This window comes from Macaca thibetana, chromosome 4 (assembly GCF_024542745.1).
Source record: "Macaca thibetana thibetana isolate TM-01 chromosome 4, ASM2454274v1, whole genome shotgun sequence".
Taxonomy (NCBI): Eukaryota; Metazoa; Chordata; class Mammalia; order Primates; family Cercopithecidae; genus Macaca; species Macaca thibetana.
This window is the reverse complement of record NC_065581.1, coordinates 152247264-152256973: the sequence shown is the minus strand read 5'-3', so window position 1 is coordinate 152256973 and position 9710 is coordinate 152247264. Positions and strand designations below refer to the sequence as shown.

The 9710-nt window shown below is 39.0% G+C and overlaps 1 non-coding gene across 1 annotated transcript; it reads left to right on the top strand.

Moving 5' to 3' along the window:
* Positions 1-5006: 5006 nt before the first annotated feature.
* Positions 5007-5110, top strand: LOC126954029 (U6 spliceosomal RNA). The gene has a single exon (XR_007725485.1). It is a non-coding gene; the product is annotated as a U6 spliceosomal RNA (small nuclear RNA).
* Positions 5111-9710: the final 4600 nt, after the last annotated feature.

Below are 9710 nucleotides of genomic sequence, written 5' to 3'. Positions count from 1 at the left end.
TCTTACATCATAATAGCAAATATGAAATAATGTAATGGTATCCTTCACACTGGCACAAGACAAGGATACCCTCTCTCACCATTCCTACTCGACATAGTATAGACGTTCTGGCTAGGACAGTTAGGTAAGAAAAAGAAGTAAATGGTATTCAAATAGGAAGAGAGGAAATCAAATTATACCTATTTGAAGATGGCATGATCCTATATCTAGAAAACCCCATCACCTCAGTCAAACTGCTTCTTCAGCTGATAAGCAACTTTAGCAAAGTCTGAGGATATAAAATCAATGTGCAAAAATTGCTAGCATTCCTATTCACAAACATCAGTCAAGCCAAGAGCCAAATCATGAATGAATTCCCATTCTCAATTGCCTCAAAAAGAATAAAATACCTAGGAATACAGTGAAAATGGTGTATTAATTCATTTTCACACTGTTATATTACCTGAGGCTGGTTAATCTATAAATGAAGAGGTTTAATTGACTCACAGTTCTTCATGACTGGGAAGGCCTCAGGTAACTTACACTCATGTCGGAAAGCAAATGGGAAGCAAGGTACATCTTACATGTCAGCAGGAGAGAGAGAGCATGCAGGGGAAACTGCCACTTTTAAGCCATCAGATCTTGTGGGAACTCCCTCACTATCATGAGAACAGCATAGGGGAAACTGCTCCCATGATGCAATCACCCCCCATCAGGTCCCTCCCTTAACATCTAAGGATTAACAGTTCGAGTTGAGATTTGAGTGGGGACACAGAGCCAAAACTTATGCCACTCCTGACCCCTCCCAAATCTCATATCATTTTCACATTTCATAACCAATAACCAATGATGCCTTCCCAACAGTCCCCCAAAGTCTTAACTCATTCCAGCATTAATTCAAAAGTCCAAGTCCAAAGTATCATCTGAGAGAAGACAAGTCTCTTCTGCCTATGAGACTGTAAAATGAAAAACAAGTTAGTTAGTTCCAAGATATGATGGGGATACAGGCATTGGGCAAATGTTTTCATTCCAAATGGGAGAAATTGGCCAAAACAAAGGGGTCACAGGTCCCATGCAAATCTGAAACCTGACAGGGCACTCATTAGATCTTAAAGCTTCAAAATAATCACCTTTGACCCCATGTCTCATAACTAGGACACACAGATACAAGGGGTGAGCTCCCAAGGCCTTGGAAAGCTCCACCCCTCTGGTTTTGCAGGATACAGCCCCTGCAGCTGCTTTCATGGGCTGACATTGAGTGTCTGCGGCTTTTTCAAGCACATGCCGCAAGCTGTTGGTGGATCTACCATTCTGGGGTCTGGAGAATGGTGACCCTCTTCTCACAGCTTCACTAGAGAGTACCCCAGTGGGGGCTCTGTATGGGGGCTTCAACACAAATTTCCCCTCTGCATTTCTCTAGTAGCTGTTCTCCATCAGGGCTCTGCTTCTGCAGCAGACTTCTGCCTGGATATCCAGGTATGTCTGAATAACCTCTGAAATCTAGGAGGAGGCTTCCAAAGGTTAACTCTTGTCTTCTGTGTACCCACAGGCCCAACACCACATGGAAGGTGCCAAAGCTTGGGTATTTCACCCTCTGAAGCAATGGCCTGAGCTGTATCTTGGCCCCTTTTAGCCATGGCTGGAACTGGAGTGATTGGGACACAGGGTGCCATGGGCTAAAACTGCACAGAGCAGCAGAACGCTGGGCCCAGTCCATGAGGTCATTTTTCCCTCCTAGACTTCCAGGCCTGTGATGGTGAGAGGGGCTGCCATGAAGGTCTCTGGCATGCCCTGGAGACATTTTCCCCATAGCCTTGGCAATTAACATTTGACCCCTCCTTACATATGTAAATCTGTGCAGTCACCTTTAATTCCTCCCAGTAAATAGGTTTTTCTTTTCTACCATATGGTCAGGCTGCAAATTTTCCATACCTTTATGCTCTGCTTCCCTTTTAAACATAAGTTCCAATTTCAAACCATTTCTTTGTGAATACATATAACTGAAGGCTTTCAGAATAAGCCAGGTCACATTTTGAATGCTTTGCTACTTGGAAATTTATTCTGCCAGATACCTAAATTGTCCTTCTCAAGTTGACAGTTCCACAGATCTCTAGAGCAGGTGCTAAATGCCACCAGTCTCTTTGCTAAAGTATAACATAAGTGACCTTTACTCCAGTTCGCAGTAGGTTCCTCATCTCCATCTGAGGCCACCTCAGCCTGGACGCCATTGTTCATATCACTATCAGCATTTTGGTTAAAACCATTCAACAAGTCTAGAAATTCCAAAAATTTCCCACATCTTCCTGTCTTCTTCTGAGCACTCCAGACTGTTCCAACCTGTGCCTGTTACCCAGTTCCAAAGTTGCTTCCACATTTTCAGGTTATCTTTACAGAGTGCCTCACTCTGTTGGTACCAATTCTCTGTATTAGTCCATTTTTACACTGCCATAAAGATATTGCCTGAGAGTGAGTAATTTACAAACAAAAGAGGTTTAATTGACTCACAATTCTGCATGACTGAGGAGACCTCAGGACATTTACGGTAGTGGCAGAATATGAAGGGGAAGCAAGGCACATCTTACATGTTGGTAGGAGAGAGAGAGTGTGCAAGTGAAACTGCCACTTTTACACCATCAGATTTTGTGAAAACTACCTCACTATTATGAGAACAGCATAGGGGAAACTGGCCCCATAATCCAATCACCTCCCACCGGGTCCCTCCCTCAAAACCTGGGGATTACAATTTTAGATAAGATTTGGGTGAAGATACAGAACCAAACAATATCACAAGGGAAGTGAAGGACCTCTACAAGGAGAAATACAAACTGCTGCTCAAAAATGTCAGAGATGAAACAAACAAATGGAAAAGCATTCTGTGCTCACAGATAGGAAGAATCAATATCGTGAAAACGGCCATACCGTCCAAAGCAATTTATAGACTCAAAAATAGTTACACTAAACTACCATTGATATTCTTCACAGAACTGGAAAAAAACTTTTAAAATTCATATAGAACCAAAAAAAGAAAAAAAAACAAAAAGCCCAAATCATCAAGGCAATCCTAAGCAAAAAGAACAAGGCTGGAGACATCATGCTACCTGACTTCAAACTATACTATAGGACTACAGTAACCAAAATAGCATGGTACTCGTGCAAGAATAGACACATAGACCATTGTAACAGAAAAGAGAACCCAGAAATAAGACCACACACTTTTAACTATCTGAAGTTCAACAATCTGACAAAAACAAGCAATGGGGAAAGGATTCCCTATTCAATAAATCTTGCTCGGATAACTGTCTAGCCATATGCAGAAAATTGAAACTGGACCCCTTCTTTACACTACACACAAAAAATCAACTCAAGATGAATTAATGACTTAAATGTAAAACCCCAAACTGTAAAAACTCTAGAAGAAAACCTAGGCAATGCCATTCAGGATATAGGCAAAAATTTCTTGAGTAAGACACAAAAAGCAATTGCAACAAAAGCAAAAATTAACAAATGAGATCTAATTAAACTAAAGAAATTCTGCATAGCAAAAGAAACTATCAACAGAGTAAACAGCCAACCTACAGAACGGGAAAAAATTTACACTATGCTTCTTACAAAGGTCTAATATCCAATGTCTATAAGAAATTTTTTAAAAAATTACAAGAAAAAAGAAACCACTCCATTAAAAGGTAGACAAAGTATAGGAACAGACAGTTTTCAAAAGAAGACATGCAATGTGGCCAACAATCATATGAAAAAAAGCTCAAGATGGCTAATCATTAGATAAATGCAAATCAAAACCACAATGAGATACCATCTCACACCAGTAAGAAGTCAAAAAGTAACAGTTGCAGACAGGTTATATAGAAAAAGGAATGCTTTTACGTTGTTGGTGGGAGGGTATATTAGTTCAACCATTGTGGAAGGCACTGTGGCAACTCCCCAAAGACCTACAGACAGAAATACTATTTGACCCAGCAATTGCGTTACTGGGATATACCCAAAGGAATATAAATCATTCTATTATATAGATATGTGCATGCATATGTTCTTTGCAGCACTATTTGCAATAGCAAATACATGGAATCAGCCTAATGCACATCAGTAATAGACTGGATAAATAAAACGTGGTATATATACACCATGGAATACTATGCAGCCATAAAAAGGAATGATATTTTGCCTTTTGAGGCAATATGGATGGAGCTACAGGCTATTATCCTTAGCAAGCTAACACAGGAACAGTAAACCCAATACCGCATGTTCTCACTTATAAGTGGGACCTAAATTATGAGAACAAATGAACACATAGAAGGGAATGATGCACATTGGGGCTTATTGGAAGGTGGAGGGTGAAAGGTGGGAGAGGATCAGGAAAAAAAACTAATGACAACAAACTCCCATGACACATGTTTACCTATGTGACAAACCTGCACATCCTGCACGTGTACCCCTGAACTTAAAATAAAAGTTACAAAAGGGCCGGGTACAGTGTCTCACGCCTGTAATCCCAGCACTTTGGGAGGCCAAGGCAGGCGGATCATGAGGTCAGGAGATTAAGACCATCCTGGCTAACACGTGATACCCCGTCTCTACTAAAAATACAAAAAATTAGCCAGGCATGGTGGCAGGCACCTGTAGTCCCAGCTACTTGGGAGGCTGAGGCAGGAGAACAGTGTAAACCTGGGAGGCAGAGCTTGCAGTGAGCCGAGATTGTGCCACTGCACTCCAGCCTGGGTGACAGAGTGAGATTCTGTCGTAAAGAAAAAAAAAAAAAAAAAAAAAAAAAAAAAAAAAAAAAAACCCTAATGAATCTGGGACAGATATTCATAATGTATTGTTACTTTGTTGACATTGTGGAGGGAAGTGTGACATTAAAAATCAGTTTCAAAAGCTTCAATTATTGTCCCACTACACTAGTGGGACAATAATTATCATCTCTGAGAATTGAGATTGCTGCCAATTTTTTCTTCTTCTCACTGACCTATGGTTTCTAATTCCCATAATTAAAATGCCATCTTAATAAATATGTAGTGCTCACTTTGACAGCACATGTACTAAAATTTGAATGGTACAGAGATTACCACGACCCATGTGAAAGGGTGACATACAAATTTGTGAAGCGTTTACATTATCAATAATCACCTGGAACTGAATGGGCTAAATGTCCCAATTAAAAGGCACAGAATGGCTAGTGAATAAAGAAGCACGACTTAACAATATGCTCTCTTCAAGAGACCCATAGGCTCAAAGTAAGGGGATGGATTAAATCTGCCAAGTGAATGGAAAACAGAAAAAAGCATAAGTTGCTATTCTAATTTCACACAAAACAGACTTTAAACCAACAATGGTTTAAAAAAAGGACATTAAATAAACATAAAGGTTTAATTTAACAAGATGTAACTTTTCTAAAGAAATATGCATCCAACACAGTAGCACCCAGATTCATAAAGCAAGTTCTTTTTTTTTTTTTTTTTTTTTTTTTGAGACGGAGTCTCGCGCTGTCACCCAGGCTGGAGTGCAGTGGCCGGATCTCAGCTCACTGCAAGCTCCGCCTCCCGGTTTCACGCCATTCTCCTGCCTCCGCCTCCCGAGTAGCTGGGACTACAGGCGTCTGCCACCTCGGCCGGCTAGTTTTTTGTATTTTTTAGTAGAGACGGGGTTTCACCGTGTTAACCAGGATGGTCTCGATCTCCTGACCTCGTGATCCGCCCGTCTCGGCCTCCCAAAGTGCTGGGATTACAGGCTTGAGCCACCGCGCCGGGCCAAGCAAGTTCTTTAGAGACCTATAAAGAGACTTAAATAACCACACAATAATATTTGGAGATTTCAACATTCCACTGACTGTATTAGATAGATCATTGAGGCAGAAAAATTGACAAGTGGAACCTAATTAAACTAATGTAACTAAAGAGCTTCTGCAAAGCAAAAGAAACTATCAACAGTGTAAACAGACATCTTAGAGAATGGGAGGAAATATTTGCAAACTATAGACCCTACAAAGGTCTAATATCCAGAATCTATAAGGAACTTAAACAAATAAAAAACAAAAAAGCAGGCACTTTTCAAAAGAAGATATAGAAGTGGCCAACAAGCATATGAGAAAAACTTCAACATCACTAATCAGTAAAGGAATGCAAATCAAAACCACAGTGAGAAATCTTCTCACACCAGTCAGACAAACTATTATTAAAAGTCTAGGCCAGGTGTGGTGGCTTAGGCCTGTAATCCCAGCACTTTGGGAGGCTGAGGTGGGCGGATCACGAGGTCAGGAGATTGAGACCATCCTGGCTAACACGGTGAAACCCCATCTCTACTAAAAATACAAACAAATACAAAAAATTAGCCAAGTGTGGTGGTGGGTGCCTGTAGTCCCAGCTACTCCGGAGGCTGAGGCAGGAGAATGGCGTAAACCCGGGAGGTGGAGCTTGTAGTGAGCTGACACTGGGCCGCTGCCCTCCAGCCTGGGCAACAGAGCGAGACTCCATCTCAAAATGAAATGAAATGAAATAAAATGAAATGAAATAAAATAGTCAAAAACCAACAGATGCTGGCAAGTTTGTGGAGAAAAAGCAACGCTTATACACTGCTGGTGGAAATGTACATCAGTTCAGCCATTATAGAAAGTAGCGTGGTGACTTCTCAAATAACATAAAAAAGAAGTACCATTCAACCCAGCAATCATATTTTTGGAAAAGTACCCAAAGGAATTACATCATTGTACCATAAAGTCACATGCATTCATATATTCATTGCAGAACTATTCAGAATAGGAAAGTCATGGAATCATCCTAAATGTCCATCAATGGTAAACTGGATAAAGAAAATGTGGTACGTATACACCGTGGAATACTATGCAGCCATTAAAAAGAACACGATCATGTCCTTTTCAGCAACATGGATGGATCTGGAGGCCATAACCTTAAGCAAACTAATGCGGGAACTGAAAACCAAATGCCACATGTTCTCACTTAAGTGGGAGCTACATATTGAGGACATATGGACACAAAGAAGAGAACAACTGACACCAGGGCCTACTTATTAGGTACTATCAGGTACTATGCTGTGACCTGGGCAATGAAATAATCTGTACATCAAACTCCAGGGCCACAAAATTTACCTATATAACAAACCTGCACATGTACCCCTGAATGTAAAATAAAAGCTTTAAAAAGTATATTATAAATTATATGCAATATATTATATTACAACATTAGGAAATTAAGAATAAATAAATATGTAAAATTTCAAAATTAAAGTCAAACTACAAAATGATATATTGATTTTAATTATTTCAATGACCACAGATTCTAAACTTTTCAAAAGATATCACAGTCTTTCTTTTTGTTAATTGTTTTCTTTTTCATGGAAATAGCTTCCTGGCATTTGTTTTTTTAGTTTTTATTTTTATTTTTTATTAGTAACACACATTTCTAGGAAGTGTAGTAGCAAAAGGGCCCATAGATATCTCTTCCAGAATCTGATTGAAATGGTTGAGGAGAAATTAGAAAGTAGGGCAAAAAATTCATTGGTCTCAAAATTAAGAAACCATGCCAAGTAATTTATATATATAAAGGAATTTCTGCCAGATAGTGAGAACTTCATATGAAAAGTGACTGAAATCAGTGTACAACTCTATTTCCTGGGACAGTACTGGTGTATTATGTAAAGTTATATAAAATAAGTACTGACAGTTTTCTCCATAATTTATTTTCTTTTTTGTTTTTCTTTATATTTTAAATTGACAAGTACTATTTATTTATGGTATACAACACGATGTTTTGAAATATCTATACATTGTGAAACAACTAAATGGAGCTAATTAATAAATGCAGTACCTCATATTCTTATCATTTTGTTTTAGTAGGGACACATAAAATATACTCTTTTAGTAATTTTGAAGTATATAGTACATTGTTCTTAACTGTGGTCACTATGCTGTACAATAAGTGTTTAAGATTATTCCTCTGTCTAACTAAAATATCAAATCCTTTGATCAACATCTCCTCAATCTTTCTGGAACACCCAGTGCCTAGTAACTACCATTCTACTCTCTACTTCTATGAGTTCAGTTTTTTAGGTTACACAAATAAGTGAAATCATCCTGTATTTGTCTTTCTGTGACTGGTTTACCCCACTTAACACAGTGTTATCCAGGTTCATCCATGTTGTTATGAATGAGCAGGACTTCCTTCTTTTTAAAGCTTAATATTAATCCAATGTTTATATGTACCACATTTCATTTATTCATTCATCTGTTGATGGATACTTAAGTTGACTCTTTGTTAAACTATTGTGAATAATGCTGCAATGAACATGGGAGTGCAGATATCTCTTCAATATACTGATTTCATTTCCTTTGGATATATATCCAGAATTAGTATTGCTGGATCATATATGGTACTTCTATTTTTAATTTTTTAATGAATCTCCATATTATTTTCTATAATGGCTATACTAATTTGTATTACCACAAACGTACAAGAGTTCCCTCTTCTACACATTCTCACCAAAACTTGTTATCTCTTCTCTTTTTGATAATGGCCATCCCAACAGGTGTGAAGTGATACCTATTGTGGCATAATTTGCATTATCCTGATGATTAGTAATAATTTTTTATATACCTGTTGTCCATTTGTATGGTTTTCTTATGAAATCTTCATTCAAGTCATTTTCCCAGTTCAATAGGGTTATTTGTTGTTGTTGTTTTTGCTATTGAGTTGAGATCCTTATACATTTTGGATATTAACCCCTGATATGGTTTTGCTATATCCCCACCCAATCTCATCTTGAATACCTGTTGTGGGACGGACCTGGTGGGAGGTGATTGAATCATGGGGGCAGGTCTTTCCTGTGCTGTTCTCATGAGAGTGAATAAGTATCACAAGATCTGATGGTTTTGAAAATGGGCGTTTCCCTGCACAAGCACTCCCTCTTTACCTGCTGGCATCCATGTAAGACATGACTTGCTCCTCCTTGCCTTCTACAATGATTGTAAGGCTTCCCCAGCCATGTGGAACTGTGAGTCCATTAAACCTCTTTTTCTTCCCAGTCTTGGGTATGTCTTTATCAGCAGCATGAAAATGGTTTAATACAGTAAATTGGTACCAGTAGAGTGGGGCATTGCTGAAAAGATACCCAAAAATGTGGAAGCAACTTTGGAACTGGGTAACAGGCACAGGTTGAACAGTTTGGAGGGCTCAGAAAATGACAGAAAAATGTGGGAAAATTTGGAATTTCCTAGAGACTTGTTGAATGGCTTTGACAAAAATGCCGATAGTGATGTGAACAATAAGGTCCAGGCTAAGGTGGTCTCAGATGGAAATGAGGAACTTGGGAACTGGAGCAAAGGTAACTCTTCTCATGTTTTAGCAAAGAGACTGGAGGCATTTTTACCCCCACCATAAAGATTTGTGAAACTTTGAACTTGAGAGGCATGATTTAGGGTATCTGGTGGAAGAGATTTCTAAACAGCAAAGCATTCAAGAGGTGACTTGAGTGCTGTTAAGAGCATTCAGTTTTAAAAGGGAAGCAAAGCATAAAAGCTAGGAAAATTTGCAGTATGACAATGCAATAGAAAAGAAAATCCCATTTTCTGAGGAGAAATTCAAGCTGACTGCACATATGTGCATAAATAAGAAGGAGCTGAATGTTAATCCCCAAGATAATGGAGAAAATGTCTCCAGGGCATGTCAGAGACCTTTGCAGAAGCCCCTCCCATCACAGGCCCAGAGGTT